This window comes from Amblyraja radiata, chromosome 6 (assembly GCF_010909765.2).
Source record: "Amblyraja radiata isolate CabotCenter1 chromosome 6, sAmbRad1.1.pri, whole genome shotgun sequence".
Taxonomy (NCBI): domain Eukaryota; kingdom Metazoa; phylum Chordata; class Chondrichthyes; order Rajiformes; family Rajidae; genus Amblyraja; species Amblyraja radiata.
In genome coordinates, this window is record NC_045961.1 from 88,301,833 (window position 1) to 88,327,056 (window position 25,224).

Sequence of the window (25,224 nt, forward strand, 5' to 3'; positions counted from 1 at the left end):
GAGCCTCCGTTCAAACAGCTGTGTGTAAAAACATTTTCTCTCCTCTGGAACTATTTTATTTGATCTTATATTCATGTCCCTAAGGGACTGCAATCAGTTTCATTTTGCTCTTTTTAATCTCTCCTTTAATGTTAACACCTTTAGTAAATCATCCTCAGTAACTTCCCTGGCCTAATTGAATGTAACTCTTGAAGTTTTTCTCTTTATTAATTTATCAAGCAGCATTTAGCATGACTTGTCCTTTTTTTCTCTCCATTCTCCTTCCTCACAACACATTTCTTATGGCATTATACGCTGTTTTATACTGTGGTACAGAGATTCACCCATCATCATCTCTTCTACATCGGACATCTCTTGCCTGAACATCCAGTATTCTTTTAGCTTTTCATTTGCTGGTAACAACTCGAAGTGCCAGTTTTAACATTTGTCAACCTTAGATTCCAGTCCTCCCTGCTCTCCAATCGTCAGCTTTTCCCAATGCAATGGATAATTATGCTTGCACCAGACTGTGAAGTTTTAGACTTATTGACATTGAATTCAACTTTCCAAGCTTAGGTTTAGATGTATTACTGTCACGTGCACTGAGGTACAGTGAAAAGCTTTGCTATCCAATCAAATACTATATATAATTACGATCAAGTAGAATTGAAGTACAATAGGTGGTGGGTAGGGAAAGATGCAGGAGGCAGAATATAGTTCTCAGCATCAGAGCACAATAGTTCCAGAGACAACGCCCAATGCCTGCAATGAAGTAGAGGTGAAGTAGAGGTGTACACTAGCTTATAGAAGGGCTGTTCAGAAGCCTGTTAAAAGAGGGGAAGAGGTTGGTGGTGCTTGCTTTCAGGTTTCTGTCCCTTCTGCCCGACAGGAGCATGGAGAAGAAGAAGAATTGGGGGTGGGAAAGGTCTTTGATTATGTTCAGGATCGAACAAGGGTTTCTGGTGCTGTAAGGCAGCAACGTTACCACTGCGCCAGTGTGCTGCCCAACTTCTCTTCTGGGAAACACTCCCCCTGGGTGCTTAGGCTGCTGTTTCAAGTGGAGTTCATGTTGCTGAGAGTGGCTTGCACTGCGAGGGCAAGGTCATCCATTACCGTAATCTGAATGGTAACAACCTCTCAGGTGGATTTATTTAGATTAGATTAGTTTAGTTTACTATAGTCATGTGCACCGAGATACAGTGAAAAGTTTTTTTTTGCCTGCTATCTAGGCAAAGTAAAAACTATACATGATTCCAATCGAGCTACCCACAGTGCACAGATGAAGAATAAAGGGTACAACATTTGAGTATACGTAGAAGCAGGGAGGTTCTACTGCAGTTGTACATGGTCTTGGTGAGACCACATCTGGAGTATTGCGTACAGTTTTGGTTTCCTAATCTGAGGAAGGACATTCTTGCCATAGATGGAGTACAGAGAAGGTTCACCAAACTGATTCCTGGGATGTCAGGACTTTCATATGAAGAAAGAATTTAGAAGATTGAGGGGGGATCTTATAGAAACTTACAAAATTCTTAAGGGGTTGGACAGGCTAGATTCAGGAAGATTGTTCCCGATGTTGGGGAAGTCCAGAACAAGGGGTCACAGTTTAAGGATAAAGGGGAAATCTTTTAGGACTGAGATGAGAAACACATTTTTTACACAGAGAGTGGTGAATCTGTGGAATTCTCTGCCACAGAAGGTAGTTGAGGCCAGTTCATTGGCTATATTTAAGAGGGAGTTAGATGTGGCCCTTGTGGCTAAAGAGATCAGGGGGTATGGAGAGAAAGCAGTCACAGGATACTGAGTTGGTTGTTCAGCCATGATCATATTGAATGGCGGTGCTGCTCGAAGGGCCGAATGGCCTACTCCTGCACCTATTTTCTATGTTTCTATGTTTCTATGTTAATGCAAGATAAAGTCCAAATTAAAGAGAGTTCATAGGTGTCCTATGAGGTATATGGGAGGTCAAGACCGCATTCTAGTTGATGAGAGGACTATTCGGTTGCCTGATAACAGATGAGAAGAAACTGTCCTTGAAACTGGAGGTATGCGTTTTCAAATATCTCTCCCTCTTGCCTGATGGGAGAGGGGAAAACCAGGATGAGACTCATCCTTGATTATGCTGGCGGCGTTGTCGAAGCAGCGTAAGGTGTAAATGGAGTCAATGGAAGAGAAGCTGGTTTGCGTGATGGTCTGGGCTACATCCACAACTCGCTGCAATTTCTGGCAGTCTTGGATGGAGCTGTGCCCAAATCCTGATAAAATGCTTCCTACAGGTTGTCATCAGAACTGCAGTGGGCGCTTGAATGTGTTTACTGTTGAATGGGCAGATGACGCTCGTTGCTTCCCATTGTCCACAGCAGTTGTGGCGTTCAGAGCAGGGATTCAGTTTCAGCATTGGACCCTTTATCCACATTACATTTTGGACAGACAGCATCAAGGGACTTCAATGAAAACTGGTCTCAGTGGCACTGCAAGAGCCAAACCCAGGGGTCCATGCTCAAATAACAATTCATAGTTCAATGATCCTTAACTATTATTTTATTGAACCACTGCCAGTGGGTGAGTGAGTCTGCAGATTGCTGTGCGTGAGAGGTGTGTGGCTTTAATGGGAAGGTAGGATAGAAAGTTACCAGATTCCCAATTACTCTGTTGTAAGTGCTTGTCCCCCTAGTCCTCACCTTTCACCCCATCAGCCGTCACATACACCAAATAGTCCTCCGTCAGTTTCGCCACCTCCAACGTGACCCCACCACTCGCCACATCTTCCCATCTCCCCCCCTCTCTGCTTTCCGCAAAGACCGCTCCCTCCGTAACTCCCTTGTCAATTCTTCCCTTCCCTCCCACACCACCCCCTCCCCGGGTACTTTCCCTTGCAACCGCAAGAGATGCTACACTTGTCGCTTTACCTCCCCCCTCGGCTCCAATCAAGGACCCAAGCAGTCGTTCCAGGTGCGACAGAGGTTCACCTGCATCTCCTCCAACCTCATCTATTGCATCCGCTGCTCTAGATGTCAGCTGATCTACATCGGTGAGACCAAGCGTAGGCTTGGCGATCGTTTCGCCGAACACCTCCGCCTGGTCCGCCTTAACCATCCTGACCACCCGGTGGCTCAGCATTTCAACTCCCCCTCCCATTCCGAATCCGACCTCTCTGTCCTGGGCCTCCTCCATGGCCAGAGTGAGCACCACCGGAAATTGGAGGAGCAGCACCTCATATTCCGCTTGGGCAGTCTGCACCCTAGCGGCATAAACATTGAATTCTCCAATTTTCGGTGGCCCTTGCTGTCTCCTCCCCTTCTCAGATCTCCCTCAGTCCTCGGGCTCCCTTTTTCCTTTCTTCTCCCCGCCCCCCCCCCCCCCCCCCACCCTCCCTCAGTCTGAAGAGGGTTCCTGCCTGAAACGTTGCCTATTTCCTTCGCTCCATAGATGCTGCTGCACCCGTTGAGTTTCTCCAGCACTTTTATCTACCTGAGGTAAATGACAGCTCGACGCAGCCCCTGAATCGTTTCAGACCCATATTCAATGATTTGATATTCGTGCTCTCAGGGAGATATGGTGACTCACTGGTTTTACAAAGATTTCCAGGGAGACTTCCTCCTGCAATATTCAACATATTATTTGAAAAGGCCTTTGGCAGATCAATTTGCATTTTTTTGCAGAACAATTAATTTCAAGTTCTGTGCAATGTATTTTTTAAATTATTTTATACGAATTAACCACTTAAAGCAATATTCTTGTGTGTGCGAATTGCTGTTTAAACAAGTGATTTAATTTGAATAACGGAGCTAGTAAACTGTATATCTGCACAAGCACTAGGACTGGAGCATCACAGTAATCAGTCCCAACACCCTTCAGAGTTATTGATCCAGAACCATTTTAATCCCCTTCAAATAACACCAGCAATTCCACATAATACCTGTGTAATAACAGGCTTCAGAGTCAAGTATCCATCGCATGTATGTCACGCTGAATGGCAGCTACATTCAACAGAACAACCAACCCCAATGTTTCTGATACAGGTAATAGAGCTCGATAAGACCCTAATTCGGAAGATAAACTGCTCTCTCATATCAGAGTAAACATGATATTAATTGCTTTCCCGCCACTGTTTGTGTTGCAAGCACTGGGCTGAGGATCAAAGAGGGCGAGTTGGAATTTTTGATGCAGTGGGGGGGTGCTGATACGATTAACCGTGGGACAGGCGGTGCTCGAAGGACGCAGGTCAGTGCGCGAAGGGGCAGCCTACGATTACATGGATTCTTGCCCACAGGGTCCTGCAAAGCTCTGCAGGTGTTTGTCACTTTTGCATGTGCTCCGTTCCAGCGTTCTATCCCTTGTCCTGATGGATGTGCTCTGCTCTTATCAAAACCCCAGCAGCTCCTCATTAATATATAGAGTGAGCCGCACGATTCCATGTGTCATTGTCTCATGGTGGGGGAGGTCCAATCAGTCAGTCATTATCAGGCCGTCAGCAGCAGGCAGGCAATCAGGAATGACAGCAAAGAATCATGGGAGAGCAGGCAAGGTTAAATAAGGCTGACAACAGCGATAATGATGATTATATTATAAATTAAGATGCGATGATAAGGAAGAATAAAAGACAAGGCCTGGAAGAATATTTAGTTTAACACCATCTCGATCCTCTCGCACCCATTAAATGGCCCACATTCATCACGCGGAATGAGAATGGACATTTAAGCAGCGTGATAAAGGAAGCATCAGATTGAAAAACAGGTTGTGCTTTCACTGTGTGTAAGAGCAGAAGGGCGGCTGAGAGAAAGGGACATGGTGTGAGGTGGGGGGGAAGCAGCGTATTTGGTGACTTCTCTGCCTGGCCCTTCTATGGGATCTGAGCCCCCTGCCTCCCCAAGATCAACGTCCAGCCCCTCCTGTTTCTCACCCACCCACTGCCACTCCGCAAGACCTCCCGAACACAAGGCCGGCTTCACTGCCTCTCACTCTCTTGACCCGGCCATGAACTGCAGATGCTAGTTTACACCGAAGATAGACACAAAATGCTGGAGTAACTCAGTGGGACAGGCAGCATCTCTGGAGAGAAAGAATGGGTGGCGTATCAGGTTGAGTCTGCAGAAGTGCCCTGACCCAAAACGTCACACATTAGAAAGCTACACGCCACCATTTCTGGCCTTCTTGTCAGCCTTAATTGTTTCATCACTGGCAGTGGTCATTCGCCTTTCGAAATCCCCTAAATCTAAAATAGTGGAATGGTACAACATGGAAACAGATCCTTCTGCTCACAGAATCTGTGCCAACCAGCAATCACCCACTTGCTCTAACTCTACATTATTACTACATTTATTCTCAATTCTAATTTAAAAACCTTTTAAATTCTTTCTCTTTTGCCAACTTGTTTTTCATTTCACACAATTTATACACTTATCAACAGCACATAGAAACATAGAAACATAGAAAATAGTTACAGGAGTAGGCCATTCGGCCCTTCGAGTCTGCACCGCCATTCAATATGGTCACGGCTGATCATCCAACTCAGTATCCTGTACCTGCCTTCTCTCCATACCCCCTGATCCCTTTAGCCACAAGGGCCACATCTAACTCCCTCTTAAATATAGCCAATGAACTGGCCTCAACTACCTTCTGTGGCAGAGAATTCCACAGATTCACCACTCTCTGTGTGAAAAATGTTTTTCTCATCTCGGTCCTAAAAGATTTCCCCCTTATCCTTAATCTGTCACCCCTTGTTCTGGACTTCATGGTCACATAACATGGTCACACACCAACTAATTTACACACAACCTGATTTGCACACAGTTCATTCGCACACTTCAAACAACTCACTGCCTGATCAAACAACTTGCCTACTGATCAAACAGCACTGCCAGAATGACACACCTCAGTTACTCATACTCTATCAACATACTGTGCATTCTTCAAACCTGTGGAGCCATCCACTGTGATCTTGATAGATAGATAGATAGATAGATAGATAGATAGATAGATAGATAGATAGATAGATAGATAGATAGATAGATAGATAGATAGATAGATAGATAGATAGATAGATAGATAGATAGATAGATAGATAGATAGATAGATAGATAGATAGATAGATAGATAGATAGATAGATAGATAGATAGATATGCCTTTATTGTCATTCAGACCGAAGTCTGAACGAAATTGCAGCAGTCACATATAATACAATAAAAACAACAATAAACACATATTAACATCCACCACAGTGAGTCCACCCAGCATCTTCTCACTGTGATGGAGGCAAAAGTCTTAGGTCTGCAGTCTCTTCCCTCCTCTTCTCCCTCTGCGCTGAGGCGATACAGCACACTGCCTGTTTTTCACATTTCTTAGTCACGTTAGTTTACTTTAGTTTTGTGTGGAATTAGTGTAGAAACAGGTCCTTTGGCCCACCGAGTCTGTGCCCACCAATGATCCCTGTACACTAGTTCTATCCTACACACTAGGAACAATTCTCAGGTGCCAATTAACCTACAAACCTGCAGGTCTTTGCAATGTGGGAGAAAACCGGAGCTGCCAGAGAAAACCCACGTGGTCACAGGGAGAACGTACAAACGTTGTACAAACAAACAACCCGTAGACAGGATCAGACCCAGGTTTCTTGCGCTGAAAGGCAGCAACTCTACCACAACGCCACTGTTCTGCCCTAAGAATACTTGAAATATACAAATTCAAAGAATATGGTATGTTTCTCATTCTTCTGAACTCAAGAACATAAAATCAGTTTAATCTCTCCACATGTGATGACCCCACGCAGTAGTTAATCTGCTGAGTCCTTGTTGCAATCCCTCAATCATTATTGTATCTCTTTTTAAGGAGTGAGATCAGACACAATATTCAAGAATGCAGGAAAAGAAAGTAGGAGCATGAGTAGGCCACTCAGCTCCTCAAGCCTGCTCTGCCATTCAATTCTAAACTGCCCTCAATTTTTCTGTTCCAGTTCCCGCAGCCCAGTTCCAAATCTTTCAATGTTTATCTATCTCCACTGAACTATCTCTAATGATCAAGTCTCCACGGCCCTTGGGGATGGAGAATTTCAGAGATTCAATATTCGCTGGTAGAGCTGTTGCTTCACAGTGCCAGAGACCCAGGTTCGATCCTGACCTCGGGTGCTGTCTGGGTGGAATTTACACATTCTCCCTGTGACCATGTACGTTTCCTCTTAGTGCTCCAGTTTCCTCCGACATCCCAAAGACGTGCGGATTTCTAGGTTAATTGGCCTCACTAAATTGCCCCCCTCCCCAGTGTATGAGAAAGTGGGATAACATAGAACCAGTGTGAATGGGTGAATGATGGTCAGCATGGAGTCGGTGGGCTGAAGGGCCTGTTTCCATGCTCTAACTCTAAACTATATTAAAAATCATGCAGCTATGTATCCCTTGTTCATGACTCCCACTGGCGAGAACATCTCAATATCTACCCCATCATATAGGATCTTATATGTTTAAATAAGATTCCTCATTCTTGTAAACACCTGGGAATTCAAACACAAATTGTGAAGCATTTCTTGGTAGAAGAACCTCTGATCGCTGGACTTTGTCAGTTTATAGGCAAGAGGATCTTTGGTTTGTCCAATCAACAGGTGGATTAAAATCTCACATGACTTTTGCAGTTGCTTTCAAACATGCCGTAGATATTTCCCCATTTACTGTATGTTCTGTCCTATTGAGAGTTCCCATTTTGGGGACTGCTCCCACCAGTGTTTCCATTGCTAGTCATGATTTCAACTCAAACCTATTCCGTGTTACTATCCACTTCTTCTACTGTATGTCACTGGTGACATGGTGACATATGCCTGGAGCTGATGCTGTGGCGGGCCGTCTCGGAGCGGAGACGGCGTTCCGGCTTTCAGCGGCGGCGACATCACCACGGAGGTCCGCTGGACTGGAGGGCGGCATCTCCGGCCTGGATCGATCGCCTCAGTGCAGAGGGAGAACAAGGAGGGAAGAGACGGAGACTAAGACTTTGCCTCCATCACAGTGAGGATGTGCTTGGTGAACTCACTGTGGTGGATGTTTAATTTGTGTTTATTGTATGTTTTGTTTTTATTGGTTCTGTGTATGACTGCAGGCAACATAATTTCGTTCAGACCGAAAGGTCTGAATGACAATAAAGGAATCTAATCTAATCTAATCTAATCTAATACTCAACTCTACTCTGATACATTTTTTAATTAACAGTGTTACTCTGACACCTAACACCTTTCAATCTCTCACTCATTTGAAATTTGGCTCCCTATCTATTTTATCTTCCAAACGTGATGACCTCACAGCATTTCAACGGTATATTCTATTTGCCATGTCCATTTTATACAAACTTACACACTAATGGCATGTTGGCGTTCATCGGAGGATTTGAGTTTAGGAGCAAGGAGGTCCTACTGCAGTTGTACAGGGACCTTGTGTGCAGTTATGGCATATTTTGAGCAAAGGCATTCTTGCTATTGAGGGAGTGCAGTGTAGGTTCGCCAGGTTAATTCTTGGGATGGCGAGACAGACAAATGATGAAATAATGGGTCAACTGGGCTTGTATTCACTGAAATTTAGGATGAGAGGGATTCTTATAGAAACAAACAAAATTCGTAAGGGATTGGACAGGCTAGATGCAGGAAAAATGTTCCCCATTTTGGGGGAGTCCAGAACCAGGGATCACAGTTTAAGAATAAGGGGTAGGCCATTTAGGACTGAGATGAGGAAAATCTTTTTCACCCAGAGAGTTGTGAATCTGTGGAATTCTCTCCTTCAGAAGGCAGTTCACTGGATGCTTTCAAGAGAGAATTAGATTTAGCTCTTAGGGCTAACGGAATCAAGGGATATGGGGAAAAAGCAGGAACACGGTACTGATTTTGGATGATCAGCCATGATCACATTGAATGGCGTTGCTGGCTCATAGGGTCAAACGGCCTTCTCCTGCACCTATTTTCTATGTATCCACATCTCCAGTATAGTTCCCAGCTTTAAACTATAAGTGACTTCAGTAGATACGATAATCTGGTATTGAAAATATTTTGCAAAACCAGTAAACAAATTAGAAATTGAAACTTTTTAAAATTTTTTTTATTTAATTACATTTTTTATTTTTGTTAGAAGTTAGTACAATAATGTGGTACCACAGTACCTAAATACTTATTGACATATTACATTTCATATACAACTTCTTATTTTTAATTTAATAATAAAACAGGAGTAAGGAAGAAAAGAATAGAAAAGGAAAGATTATCATAGAGTTTGAAACTTTTTTTTAATGGTCAAGGTCTGGATACTCTCACAATACCACAAAGAATTGGATCTTGAATCATTGAATCATGAGAGAGTTTGAGTCAATATCTTTCTCTTTCGCAAAGAGGCAGTAAATTGTTACAGACGTGCAAGTGGCGGCGCTGGTGAACGGCTGCGGCTCGCCTGCAGTCCGTTTGTTTTTACTTTTTTGTGTTGTTTTTTTTCGCTTTGTCTAGCTAAGTTTTTGGTTTTAGGTTGTGTTTATGTGCGTGAGGGGGGGGGTGGGGGGGTTGAAACAGGGCTTGCTGTCTCTCCCTTCGGGGGAATGCGACTTTTTTGTCGTATCCCCCTTCTCTGCCTCCGTCTGCGCTGAGGCCTAATGGCGGAGCTGGCGACCTCGAGGCTTCGGAGGCAGCCTGTCAGGACTCGCCCTGGGCTCGCTCCCGTGAGGGCGGCCCAGCTCGGGGCTGGAATGGCGCTTCCGTGAGGGGCTGAGACGCTCCCGTCGGGGCCGCCCAGCTCGAGGGTAACGGCGCTCCCGTCGGGGCGACCCAGCTCGAGGGTAACGGCGCTCCCGTCGGGGCGGCCCAGCTCGAGGGTAACGGCGCTCCCGTCGGGGCGGCCCAGCTTGAGGGTAACGGCGCTCCCATCGGGGTGGCCCCGTTCGAGGGCAACGGCTCTCCCGTGGGGGCGGACTGGTGCGGGGCTGAGACGCTCACGTGAGGGTGACCCGGCTCGGGGCTGGAACGGTGCTCCGGTGGCTGAGACGGCGTTCTGGCGGCGGCGGCGGCTTGAGTCCGGGGTTCGGCCGTGGGCCAGTGGACGACGTCGTCAACAGCTGTGTCCGCTGGACTGGAGGGCGGCAGCTTCGACCACCCCGGGCCGCGGTGTTTGAGCCGGCCCGTTCGCGGAGCTCGGTGAGCCGCGGGACTGATCTACCATCGCCCGGTGGGGTATCAAAAAGGTCAAACGTCAAAAGGTCAAAAACTTTATTTGCCATTTGTGCTTACACACATAGGAACTCTTGTGCGGCTATTCAGAGAGTCAAGTTAAGTTAAAAATTAAAATTAAAAATTAAAAAAATTAAAAAAATTTAAAAAGACACACAGAAGACACATAGAGCATTGTAACTTGCACAACCCCTATATCAGGACATCAGTTCATTTTGTTGTGTTTTGGCCAGTGTTTTCCACTGTTGCAGGGAAGAAGCTCTTAAAAAAGCGTGTTCTATTTGTGGCGATACTGTCCGCTCGTCTGTGCCTGAGGTTGTATGTGCAGTTTTTGTGTTTGAGCAGGGAGTGAGCTGGATGTAGTGTGTCTCTAATGATTCTCTCTGCTCTTTTTTGACAGCGCTGTGTGTAGATTGTGTCCATGGAGGGGAGTTCAGTTCTGATGACCCTCTCTGCATGGAGGGGTATCGCCTCAGCGCAGAGGGAGAAGAGGAGGGAAGAGACTGCAGCCCTAAGATTTTTGTCTCCATCACAGTGAGGGGGTGCTTGGTGGACTCACTGTGGTGGATGTTAATTTGTGTTTACTGTCTGTTCTGTTGTGTATTATTGTATGTATGGCTGCAGGTAACGACATTTCGTTCAGACCGTAAGGTCTGAATGACAAATAAAGGATCTAAAAAAAAGAGCTAAAGGTGGATTCAGAATCATTACAAATGCAGTCAAGTCCAAGACAAGTAAAGTGTGAACTGAATGTCATAACTCCATCTATACCAGATGGTGTCAGCACTATGTAGCTTCCTGTGTAAGGGCAAGATAATGATAATGTTCACCCTCAAACATTGCACCGACTGTGGGTTTACCTTGAGTGTGGAAGGGGTACGGGTGATTCACTGTGCTGTTGAAGACCACTAAAGGAGATGAAAGTCTAGAAGGTGAGAAAGGTGGCGAGAGATCTGGTGCAGCAGGAAAGGCTGGAGTGCTTTCCAATAGGGATCCATTTATGTCAAGGTTCAGCATTGCCTTGGACTGTAGACCATGAATACAATAGATTGGGCTTGTAAGGAATGAAAAGGTGTTACTGGGGAAGGGCGTTGGGACTGAGATTGTGTTCAGGGTTCAGTCAAAGCCAATTAGGGATAGGTGGAGGCATCAAGGCCTATGTTGCGATAAGTGGGGTGGCGGATGGGGCAGGGAAATGGGAACAAGTGCCACAGATTAATTAAAAGGTACACAAAATGCAAGACTCAGCATATCAGGCAGCATCTCTGGAGAATAGGGACAGGCAATGTTTCAGGTTGGGATCCTTCTTCAGACTGATGGTAGGGTGGGGAAAGGGGGTGGGGTAGCTGGAACGGAGATGAAGGTGGGACAAAGCTGGCAATGATAAGCAGATACAGATGAGAGGAGGGGGGTTGATTGTCAGATGGGATATGAAAGATCAGTGATTAACAGACAAAAAATGTGAGATTTGGCTAGAAGAGGCATGAAATATGAAGCCAGAGGAATGAATACAGGTGGAAGGGGATAGGGAGAAATGGGTACTTATCCAGGGGGGCTGGGTCAGGGATGAGAAAGGAAAAATCCACCTATCACTTTTGCCAGGCTTTGTACTGCTCCCACCTTTAGACTTTACTTTAGACTTTAGAGGTACAGTGCAGAAACAGCCCCATCGGTCATCCAGATCTGCACCAATGAGCAATTACCCCGTACAATAGCACTATTCTACACACAAGGGACAATTTACAATTTTTACCAAAGCCAATTAACCTGCAAACTTGTATGTCTTTGGAGTGTAGGAGGAAATCGGAGCACCTGGAGAAAACCCACGTGGTCAGAGAAAGAATGTTCAAACTGCGTATAGACAGCACCCGAGGTCAGGATCAAACCCGGGTCCCTGGCGCTGTAAGGCAGCAAGCAACTCTATCACTGTGCCACTCTCTTCCACCTTTCTCCCTCCTATTACAATCAGTCTTAAAAATGGCCCCGACCCAAACCATCCCCTGTCCACATTCTCCAGAAATACCGCCTGACCCGCTGAGTTACTCCTGCACTTTGTGTCTTCTATTGTAAATCTGCATCTGCAGTTCTTGGTGTCTGCCTCAGATTATTATTGTGGGAGATGGGGAGGCAAAGAGGGATTGGAATGAAGGATTGTAAATGTTGGCCCTGGATCGCAGCTGGTAATTAACCAGGGATTGCGGCTGGCAATGAGACCTAGTGGTAGAGTGGTTGAAAAATATGGATTCCATTAGAGGTCTAATGCGATCATGAGATTAGGCTGATGGGGATTGCAGATTTACCACAAACTTTCCCAACTTCTTGTTTCTTGGTTTCTTGGTCCTCCAAAATATTCCAAATGGAATTTAAACTGGAGGTGGTGGAAGGAGGACTTTTGCCTGGCAACCCACCTACCCACCCTCTCTAAATTGTCAAACTGTTTGAATGGCATCTCACAGTGGAAGAGGAGGGACCTCACTGAAACTTACCGAATGGTGAAAGGCCCGGATAGAGTGTATGCGGAGATGATGTTTCCATTCGTGGGAGAGTCCAGGACCATAGCCTCAAAAATATGACAATACCTTTAGAAAGGAGATGAGGGGGGATTTATTTTGTCAGGGAATGGTGAATCTGTGGAATTCAGATTGACAGATTCTTGATTAGCTCTGGTGTCAGGGGTTATGGGGAGAAGGCATGAGGGAGATCTTATAGAAACTTACAAAATTCTTAAGGGGTTGGACAGACTAGATGCAGGAAGATTATTCCCGATATTGGGGAAGTCCAGAACAAGGGGTCACAGTTTAAGGATAAAGGGGAAGTCCTTTAGGACCGAGATGAGAAAATCATTTTTTACACAGAGAGTGGTGAATCTCTGGAATTCTCTGCCACAGAAGGTAGTTGAGGCCAGTTCATTGGCTATATTTAAGACGGAGTTAGATGTGGCCCTTGTGGCTAAGGGGATCAGGGGGTATGGAAAAAAGGCAGGTACAGGATACTGATTTGGATGATCAGCCATGATCATATTGAATGGTGGTGCAGGCTCGAAGGGCCGAATAGCCTACTCCTGTACATATTTTCTATGTTTCTATGATTCTATGATTCTATGAATGGGGTTGAGAGGGAATGATAGATCAGCCATGTTTGAATGGCTGAGTAGACTTGATGGGCCGAATGTCCTAATTATTATTTCCCCAAAAACTCCGTTGAGGCTGGGGGGCAGTTGGAGGTGGAGACTGGTTGTGTTCCCGTGGGGTTTACCAACTATGAAACAATGACAGGGAGGTAAAGCTGGGGTACGGAACAGGCACCATCTCACTGCATTCACTCCAAAAGCTGCAAGGCCTCCCACCTGCGTTTCACACCTTTTCTCTTTCTGTCTTTTTTTTTTAATCAGTTGAAGCAGAGGAGGGAGTGCGTGACCTGCAAAAATGGTTTTACCTTTGCCTGTTCATTAGTTAGAAAATGAGAGAAGCATTGAATACAAACCAGTGGTTGCAATACAATTACTGACTTAATAATTTCACAGCAGCGGCTTTGGGAGAGAGCATCAGCTTGAATGTACGCTCTAGGACCGTATTCCTAACTGTCCTTTGAAGAGAGTGCAAGGGTTAGGAAATTTAATTATACTATAACTAGATAGAAATTGCTGGATGATAAAAGGAACATCTCGCTAGATTCAAGCGGAAATTACTGCTTTAATACCGCTGCAGAATGACTATTTTTAATACAATTATGTCGGAGCCGGGGAAAAAATTAAATACTCTCTCTAGGGTGCTGAGGGGCAATTCACTAAAGAGTGGATCTGGAGAATCTGAATTTAATTTTGAACCATGAAAACACCATTTTGTCTGATGATGGAAACACATTATGGGTATTTAAGTAAAAATATGTTGTTAAATAAATGATCTGGCAGCTGTTGTGAAGATTACCCGATCAGCGTGGCCCCATGCAGCACCAGGGATAGTGAGAGGAGAGACAGCCAAATCCAGGCTCTCTCCACTGACGGTTAATCAACATCATTAGGCAGAGCTGGCTGCAACTCTGCCTGGCAACATGCATATTGCCGCTCTCTCTCTGCATTTCATTTCCTAGCAGACTTGATACTTATCTTGCTTTTTGAAACAGACAACAGTCCTTCCTTTGACGGCGGGGGTTGGGGAGAAGCCTGGAGTGGGGGGTTGGGGAAGGAGTGGAGTGGGTGATTGGGTGCAATGATACGGTGGTGCAGCGGTAGAGTTGCTGCCCTTTACAGCTCCAGCGACCCGGGTTCGATCCTGAGCTCGGGTGCTGTCTGTACGGAGTTTGCATATTCTCCCTATGACCGCGTCGGTTTTGCTGCCTGTCCCGCCGAGTTAGTCCAGTTTTTTTGTGTCTGTCTCCGGTTTTGTCCGGGTTTCCTCCCACACTCCAAAGACGTGCAAGTTGACCTCCCGGTGGCTCAGCACTTCAACTCCCCCTCCCATTCCGTATCCGACCTCTCTGTCCTGGGTCTCCTCCATGGCCAGAGCGAGCAACACCGGAAATTGGAGGAACAGCACCTCATATTCCGCTTGGGGAGTCTGCATCCTGGGGGCATGAACATTGAATTCTCCCAATTTTGTTAGCCCTTGCTGTCTCCTCCCCTTCCTCAGCCCTCGGGCTGTCTCCTCCCATCCCTCAGCCCTCGGGCTCCTCCTTTTTCCCTTCTTCTCCCCCCCCGCCCAATCAGTCTGAAGAAGGGTTTCGGCACGAAACGTTGCCTATTTCCTTCGCTCCATAGATGCTGCTGCACCCGCTGAGTTTCTCCACCATTTTTGTGTACCTTCGATTTTCCAGCATCTGCAGTTCTTTCTTAAACAAGTTTGGAGGTCAATTGGCTTCGGTAAAATTGTAAATTGTCTCCAGTGTGTAGGATAGTGCTAGTGTCCGGGGGTGGGGACCGCTGCGGACTTGGTGGGCCGAAGGGCCTGTTTCCACGTTTGTATAAAGTCTAAAGACAGCACTTTCATGACAGCACCAGAAACCCGGGTTCTAACCTGACCATGGGTGCCACATCATAGGTTCTCGCTGGTTGCTCCGGTTTCCTCTCATACACAAGGATACAAACAAAGGACATTTATTATCACATGCACCAAATGGTGTAGTGAAATTTGACTTGCCAATGCAGCACACGAATAAAGATAAGACACAACATTAAACAATTTAACAATAAACATAAAAACATCCCCCCACAATGGTTCCCACTGTGGGGGAAGGCAGCAAAGTTCAGTCCCATCCCCTGTTCACCCATAGTCGGGCCTATTGTGGCCTCCGCAGCCAGTCCGATGTTTACAGGCCCTCTTGCAGGAAAGCTGGAACTCCGGCGTCGGGTGAACACTCCTCAGCGGCTTGGAAATGTCTGGAGCGTAAAGGTTCGTAGGTTAATTGGCTTTGGTAAAAATTGTAAATAGTCCCTAGTGTGTAGGATAGTGCTAGTGTACGGGGATCGCTGGTCGGCGCGGATTTGGTGGGCCGAAGGGCCAGTTTCCGCGCAGTATCTCGGAAACTTAAAACATGGCAGTACATAATTGCGCTCGATTTTTGCCATTCACTCAAATTTAAAGACACTGGGAAGATCCCAAATGGGATCACTCAGCCCTCAGTGCTCACCTTCACCGATCACTATTTGTGGCCAACTCTGTCCCAGCAGACCAAGGTAAGATGAAGTTCCCAAAAGATAAACCAAACAGATGATTCTATCCTTATGCCCCTGTCCCACTTAGGAAACCTGAACCTTATGTTCCATTTTCTCCCCTGCTGCATGTCCATCATCTCCATGTGATAGCAAGTTGCATATTCCACACTTCAGGGATAAAGGACTATCTTCTGAATTCTCTGTTGGATTTATTATTGACTACTTTTTATTCCGTCAATCTCAGTGAAGATTCCCGGAGGTTTTTGTCAGTCTCCCTACCTGCTTCCACTACCTGCAACCTCCGGCAACCACCTGCAACCTCCGGGAACCACACGGAAACCTTGGGTGGGGCGCAAAGTCTCCAGAGGTTTCCGTTCAGGTTTCCTAAGTGGGACAGGGACATTACACAGAGGTATATTCTTTAAACAAGAATCCACGGTGTAGAACCAACGAACTGGGATCAAAGCTAATCATGGTGCTGAGGCAGCAGCTGAATACACACTGACCTAAGGTCCCTGTCTTTCAAAGTAAACAGTAAGTGCTGGTTGGTTCTGATGTAACCTGAGTACAGATGTACTGCACACACCTGTCTCCTGACTGCTGCTCTAAACCAACTGCACCTATCTGGATACATAGGTTCACATTACCAATAAAACCACGTTTGTCACGTCTTCTGGAGAGGATGCAATAAAGAGTGAAAGGAATCATAGCAAAACTGTCGGTGGTAATAATCGGGAGAGATTTATAAGCTGGGGCACTTTCCTCTTGTGAAAGGCAGGCTGAGGGCTGTCCTGACAGAGGTGTTTGCAATGCTGCAAAGGTTCACTGAGATTGACGGAATAAAAAGTAGTCAATAATAAATCCAACAGAGAATTCAGAAGATAGTCCTTTATCCCTGAAGTGTGGAATATGCAACTTGCTACCACATGGAGATGATGGACATGCAGCATAAATATGAGGGGAGAAAATGGAACATAAGGATATGTTTTTAGTGGAGATGATGGAGGTCATACATGACATAACACCAGGACAGACTGATTCCTGGGATGGCAGGACTTTCATATGAAGAAAGACTGGATAGACTCGGCTTGTACACGCTAGAATTTAGAAGATTGAGGGGGGATCTTATAGAAACTTACAAAATTCTTAAGGGGTTGGACAGGCTAGATGCAGGAAGATTATTCCCGATGTTGGGGAAGTCCAGAATTAGGGGGTCACAGTTTAAGGATAAGGGGGAAGTCTTTTAGGACCAAGATGCGAAAATCATTTTTTACACAGAGAGTGGTGAATCTGTGGAATTCTCTGCCACAGAAGATAGTTCATTGGCTATATTTAAGAGGGAGTTAGATGTGGCCCTTGTGGCTAAAGGGATCAGGGGGTATGGAGAGAAGGCAGGGATGGGATACTGAGTTGGATGATCAGCCATGATCATATTGAATGGCGGTGCAGGCTCGAAGGGCCGAATGGCCTACTCCTGCACCTATTTTCTATGTTTCTATGTTTCTATGAATAAAGGAACAAAACACAAATTGCGGGAGGAATTCAGTGGACCAGGCAGCATCTATGGTGGGAATGGATTGGGAATTTTCTTCCGACCTTCTTCATTTCCTCCACAGATGTTGCCCGACCCATTGACTTCCTGTGTTTTCCTAAATATTCCAGCATCTGTAGTTCTTTGTGTCTCCACTGGATAAATGTGCCGAAGTCTTAATGGAACCCAGAGTTCAAACGGAAAATATATGAAATTGAATCAAGAGGAATAATTTGCCGAAAGCCAGACCGAGACAGCAGTGCTATGAAACCATAGCAACATGAGTTTGGCTCAATCTTGTAGAACTTTGTCCTCTTTAATTGCAACAGTGTCACAACAGTTGGCAATATAAATACATGAAATATCATTTATTTAACAACAGTGCATCAAATATCCTGACTGGATCACTGTTCAACGGACAATAGAAGTAGATACCCCAATCTCAAGGAGGGAGTTGAATCCAGTTCAAGTAAGATGTTGCAGAACAGCTTAATGATTCTGCGAAGGGCTGATGCTTCGGACATCTAACCCATGGAAGAAATGTGGAAATGATTGCAGTAAAACTGATAATTCAATTCCAATAAAGATTGTCCCTGTGAATTGTTATAAAACTCCAAGTTTAGTTTTAGAAATGCAGCATGGAGTCTGTGCCGACCAACGCTCACCCGTACACCAGTTCTACGTTATCCCAATTTCGCATCCTACACTCTAACGACAATTTACAGAAGCCAATTATCGTGCAAACCTGCACGTCTTTGGAATGTTGGAGGAAACCAGAGCACCCAGCGAAAACCCACAGAAATAATATATATAAACCACGCAGACTGCACCCTTAATGAGGATTGAACCTGGGCCTTTGGCGCTGTAATGTCCCTGTCCCACTTAGGAAACCTGAACGGAAATCTCTGGAGACTTTGCGCCCCACCCAAGGTTTCCGTGCGGTTCCCGGAGGTTTTTGTCAGTCTCCCTACCTGCTTCCACTACCTGCAACCTCCGGCAACCACCTGCAACCTCTGGAAACCGCACGGAAACCTTGGGTGGGGTGCAAAGTCTCCAGAGGTTTCCTAAGTGGGACAGGGGCATAAGGCAGCAGCTCTACCGCTGTGCCACCATGCCGCCTGTGTGTTGTGTGCGACAGGTAGTGTTTTTTTCACATTAGGTATCTTGGGGAATCCGTGGCCAACAATCCTGGAGCAACTATCAGGCACTAAACGTAAACAGGTGTCACATGGACAGGCTGAATTGCACATGTGCAGTTGTACAGCTAATGAGTACAAAGCTGTAATGCTTTAGATACTGAATCAGAGAAGCCAGCCAAGACACCTGTGTGCTGACTTCACCCAATGCTACCTCACGCAACTTGTCCACTTTCTCCAGATTGTCGGACTGTTGGAGTTACATCTGCCAGTGGATGGGAAGAAATTTCCTCCAACTAAACATTGGGAAAACCAAAGCCAGAGCCTTTGGTTCCCCAGCCACTGACTACACTTCCTTTTCCGACTTTGATGCTGAACCATAACTCTGATCCTGAGATGAACTACAAGCCACATTTCTGCGCCACCACTACAGCCGCACATTCCCACCTCTGGAACATCTTGCAGCTCCACCCCTGCCTCACCTCACATCCATGCCATTCACCTCCAGACCAGCAATGCCTCCATGTTCCTCCATTTGTACATATCTCCCTCAGCACTACAAGCCTCAAATCCGGTGGGCGGCGCGACTTTCGTCAGCAGCGGCCTCTGCAGTCCGTCTGCGTTTTTATTATTTTATGTCTTATGTTTTTATGTAGTTTTTGTTATATTTGTTGGGGTATGTGTGTGGGGGGGGGTAACTTTTAAATCTCTCCCTGCACGGGAGACCCGACCTTTTCTTTGTCGGGTCTCCGTTGTCGTTGGGGCTGCAACGAGGAGCGGCCTCCAACAGGAAGACCGGGGGCTGTGGTGCCGACTACTCACCTCACCGTCGCGGAGCTGGCCGAGTCCAGAGCGGGTGGAGCTGTGGTGGACGCTGCTGCGACCCGACCCCCGGAGATTCGGAGGCTGCAACTGCGGGTTTGGCGGGCGGCACCGGGAGCCCGCGGGTCCCTGGAGGGAGACCGCTTTTCAGGGCTTCCGCAACGGCGACTTCTCCCGCCCAAGTTGCGGGGTTGAAGAGCACCTGAGCGGGGCCTTACAGCACCGCCCCGCGCGGCTTGGAATGGTTGCGGGACTGCGAGCGCGCGCCGGGGGCTCTAACATCAAGACCCGGTGTGCGGCCTTGCATCACCCGGCGTGGCTTTAATGGCCACGGGACAATTCGCCATCGCCCGCCGGGGGCTTTGACTTTGACTTTGACTCTGACATCGGGGGGGAGAGTGCAGTGGAGAGATAAGTTTTTTTTGGCCTTCCATCACAGCAATGTGATGGATGTTTATGTAAATTATGTTGTGTCTTGGGTCTATTTGTTTGTAATGTATGGCTGCAGAAACGACATTTCGTTTGGACCTCAAGGGGTCCAAATGACAATAAATTGAATTGAATTGTATTCTCTTTGTTTCCCCAATTGTGGTATGGGCAATGCAGAGGGAGTGTCACACGAGTGGAGGGGCAGTGCAAAGGAAAAGCCACACAGTCAGAGGGCAATACTTTGGGAACATTGCTTTGTCAGGAGGATGTCAGGACTTTCATATGAAGAAAGACTGGATAGACTCGGCTTGTACTCGCTAGAATTTAGAAGATTGAGGGGGGATCTTATGGAAACTTACAAAATTCTTAAGGGGTTGGACAGGCTAGATGCAGGAAGATTGTTCCCGATGTTGGGGAAGTCCAGAACAAGGGGTCACAGTTTAAGGATAAAGGGGAAATCTTTTAAGACTGAGATGAGAAAAACATTTTTTACACAGAGAGTGGTGAATCTCTGGAATTCTCTGCCACAGAATTTAGTTGAGGCCAGTTCATTGGCTATATTTAAGAGGGAGTTAGATGTGGCCCTTGTGGCTAAAGGGATCAGGGGGTATGGAGAGAAAGCAGGTACAGGGTACTGAGTTGGATGATCAGCCATGATCATATTGAATGGCGTTGCAGGCTCGAAGGGCCGAATGGCCTACTCTTGCACCTATTTTCTAATTTTCTATGTTTCTATTTCCAATAACAAATAGGAACATCTAGAATCATCCCTCTCCCTCTCCCTCTCCCTCTCCCTCTCCCTCTCCCTCTCCCTCTCCCTCTCCCTCACCCTCTCCCTGTCCATCTCCCTCTCCCTCTCCCTCCCTCTCCCTCTCCCTCTCCCTCTCCCCTCTCTTCTCTCCACTCTTCCCTCCCCTAGATAGATTCCTGGGTTTGTAAGGAAAAGATCAGATTAAATTGTCCATTAACCATTAACCACATCCAGCTATGGCTTGTTTGCCGGTGGCTGTGATCAGAGCAGAGCTTCAAGGTGAAGTGTTGTTACAGAGTGCTGTAATATCTGTGGGGCAATAGTGAGGGGGCGCCCGGCTATCAAAGCAGAAATGGTGAGGGAGCACTGCAATGTCCTTGGCAGTAGTGAGAGCCCACTGCTTCCTAGGAGCAGGAGTAAGATGTTGTCAAGGATTCCCTGACACTGCCTCGAAGAAGATTTCCCCTGGTGCCCTGCTATTTTTCCCTCTGAAATCAATAAAGCAGATTATCTGATCATTATCACCTATTTGATTCTGGGGGCTTTGTAACCTACATTAAAAATTTGACTTTCCTTGAAAAGTATCCCCAATTCTTAAACAGTCACTGGATGTATGGATGGCCCAGTGTTAGCCAGAAAATGCTCAGTACTCAGTCAATCAATATGCTGCCATTAGTGTTCAGCCTGCCATATACAGCCAGTCAGTGAACACACATTCAGTATGCAGCCAATGTACAGTCATTTACTGGAACTACTGTCGTTCCGCGCTTCAATGCTCAAAGCTTCACTGGATTAGTAAGGCAAGCCGCTAATTGGTAGAAATTAAGAGAAATCATTGCATGATTGACAAAGGTTCCCATGCACGTGGTACAGCCTATTTGTTTGTGCTGGTATAGACTCAAGGGTCTGAAGAAGAAGGCCCCCGACGCAAAACGTCACCCATCCTATTTCTCCAGAGATGCTGCCTGATCTACTGCTGATTTACTCCAGCACTTTGTGGCTATCTGCACTGAATATGGCCAGCTTTTAAATGATTTGCATTTTAAATGATTTACCTTGGAACATTTCCATGGCATCAAAAAAAAACTGCATTCACCATATTTAGAATATGCCACTAGTAATCGCACTGCTCCAGTCCATCTCACCACATCAGTTCAGACCTCAATCAACTCATCTGATGTTGTAGCTGGGTAATATCTATTCCATGTAATGGTTAAATGCACAGTCTTTTGCCTAGAGTAGGGGCACTGAGAACCAAAGGACATAGGTCTAATGTGAGGGGGGGAGAGAGTTTTAATAGGAACCCGAGGGGTAACTTTTTTATGCAAAGGATGGTGGGTATATGAAATGAGCCGCCAGAGGAGATAGTGGAGGCAGGTACCATAACAACATTTAAATGACATTTGGACATATGTATGGATAGGATAGGTTTAGACTGAACTCAGGCAGGTGGGATGAGTGTAGATGGGGCAAGTTGGCCGGCGTGGGCAAGTTGGGCCGAAGGGCCTGTTTCCACGCTGTATGACTATGACTCTGTAAAAGTAACAACAAACCTCCTCAAGCATCTCTGTCATTTTCTTTCCTCAATGTATCATAGATTTTTTTTTTGGCTTAAATGCCATTCACTTAATTGCATTGCGTTCCATTCTTTACACAATTTAACCATGTAACTAAACTGAACTACACTATACTAAACTATTTGCATGAATTTTGGACCTCAGATTGCCTCTTCATTTTCACTTTTCAACACTGTGTCAGTGCAAAGATTAGTATGATAAGAAATATTATTGGATGCAAGCATTTGCATTTATTGCAGACATTACTAGAAATGTGGAACTGTAGCCTTGATTCACAATGAACAAATTTGCTTTTAGAAACATAGAAAATTAGGTGCAGGAATAGGCCATTCGGCCCTTCGAGCCAGCACCGCCATTCAATATGGTTATGGCTAATCATCTAAAATCAGTAACCCATTCCTGCTTTTTCCCCATATCCCTTGATTCCTTTAGCCCTAAGAGCTAAATCTAATGCTCTCTTGAAAACATTCAGTGAATTGGCCTCCACTGCCTTCTGTGGCACGGAAGTCCACAGATTCACAACTCTCTGGGTGAAAACATTTTTCCTCATCTCAGTCCAAAATGGCCTACCCCTTATTCTTAATCTGAAGAATTACCACTGGTGAAAATCAGGGAAGCTTTTGGTGAATACAAATATTGATAATAAAGAGATGGCGAGGTGGAGGTCATCATCATCATCCTTTATTGTCATCTTGCAAAGCAACAGTTGTGCAGTGCAAATGAGAAGACGTTTCCCAGTGAATACCGGAGCATCGCACATAAAACTTAAACATTTCACGCATAAAATAAAAACAATAAAAAACAATCCAGTCCCTGATAAAACTACGAATAGTTTAAAAAAGTGCAGGTAAAAACAGCAACAATAAAATACAGGTAAAAACAGTCATAAAATGTCCAGGGCAGCTGATTTAAGTGGCCAGAGCTAGTGCCAGAGTTATTACTCAGTGCCAGTTATTAAATTGTCAGTGCAAAGCAGCAGAATCAGGTGGAGTGACTGTTTAGCAGCCTCACAGCCTGTGGAAGGAAGCTGCTTAGCAGTCTGGTTGTCCGGGCTTTGATGCTACGGTATCTCTTGCCTGATGGCAGGAGATCTAGATGTGTGTGGAGGGGGTGCAGTCTGTCCTTTGCTATGCTCAGTGCTTTTTTCAGGCAGCGGCTCTGGAACAGTTCTTGTACCGAGGATAGGGAGACGCCAATGACCCATGTGCAAACGAAACATAGATGTGTTTGATTTCACAGAAACAAAGTTGTTCGTGAGAACCCATGCTGGATGTGGTCTGAATGTAATAGCTACACTCTGTATCATAGTGATATATTGCCATTCACATTTTGATGTATTTCCTGCATATCTTCATTTACTCTATCTTTGATACTTGGCCTGCCTAGGCCTATGTGATCCCCAAGTTGCCAACCATTTCAACTCCCCTTTCCATTTCCATACTGCCCTTTCTGTCCTGGGTCTCCTCCCATTTCCAGAGTGAGGCCACATGCAAATTGAAGGGGCAGCACCTCCTATTTCGCTTGGGTAGCTAACTGGCCACCCATCGGTATGAACATTGAATTCTCTCATATTAAGTAACTTCATCTTACACTACTCTCCCCTCCCGCCTTCCTCCTTGCCCCCCCTCCTCCACCCTAGTCATTTTACCAGTTCAACAGTTCTCCACATTGTATCACCCTTGCGATCATGCCTTCCCTAGCCAACAATGGATCTACCCGGCACCACCCTGCCCGAGGTAATTTGTAGCTGGCCCTGATTTGTCCTGGTCTTTTCTCACCTCCAGTTCTTAACCTCCCCCCAGCACCCTTCTTTCAGTCTGAAGCAGGGTTCCGTCCCAAAATATCACCCATCCTTTTTCTCCAGAGATGCTGCCTGACCGGTTGAGTTACTCCAGTACTTTGTGTTTATCTTTGTGTAAAATCTTTGCTACTTGATTGCAGGATTTGACAGTTCGGAAACAGTTTAATCTTATAACACAACCCTTTACAATGCTAGATGGTGACCTATATAGCCACAAAATAATATATAATTTGTAGGATGTATTTGGGCAAACCTCTCCTGCAATGAAAACAGAATAGGAAAATGCATTTTATTTGAATGGCTGTGCCTGATAATTCACTGAAATCTATGTAAGAGATGCACTATAAGGGCGGTACAATGGCGCAGTGGTAGAGTTGCTGCCTTACAGCGCCAGAGACCCAGGGTCAATCCTGACTATGGGTGCTGTCTGTATGGAGTTTGCACGTTCTTCCAGATGTGTGGGATACGAAACTAAGATAACATAGAACTAGTGTACAGTGATAGTGTACGAGTGTGCGTTCTCCCCGTGACTGCATGGGTTTTGCTTGGTGCTCTGGTTTCCTCCCACACTCCAAAGACATACAGGGCTGGAGTTAATTGGCATCGGTAAATTGTGTCCAACGTGTAGGATAGTGCTAGTGTATGGGGATCGCTGGTAGGTGCCCATTCAGTGGGCTGAAGGGCCTGTTTCCTGAACGTGCTGTATCTCTGACCTAAACTAAGTTGCTGTATAAATGAGGAAAGCTTTTAAACAACTTGCAGTCATTGATCAAACACACTGAGTCTTCAAACTATCACCAGCTGTGATATCAGTACTTTCTGGTGTAATCTGTGTATATGCACCCAAGCAATGGAAGTGCTTTCCACCAGGACCATTCAAACACACACAGTGCTGGAATGACAGATAGTTTAATAGATTGTGAGATGTGCCATGAATTGCAACACAGGTTGTGCCTAGTACGAGGGGTTATGTGATGGCTGACGTGACCTGCTGTGCCACTGGCTTTATTACCATTGTATGACAAATTGGCAACATTAGTAGTCACAGGGTCAAGTGCTGTTCCTAGCTGTCATCTCTGGCGGTGTGCAGTTTAATTTAGTTGTACAAATAAAATACTGCAGATGCTGGACGTCTGAAATAAAAACAGTGAATGATGGAAATATTCAGCAACAAAAGATAAACACCAAAAAAGCTGGAGTAACTCAGCAGGTCAGGCAGCATGTCTGGAGCAAAGGAATAGGTGACTTTTTGGGTCGAGACCCAGTCTGAAGAAGGGACTTTTGATTCAGGATTTTAATCTGACTATTTTGCTAGATCAGGACCTTTTGAAATGAAACTGACATTGTCATATGTTCTATGTTCTTCA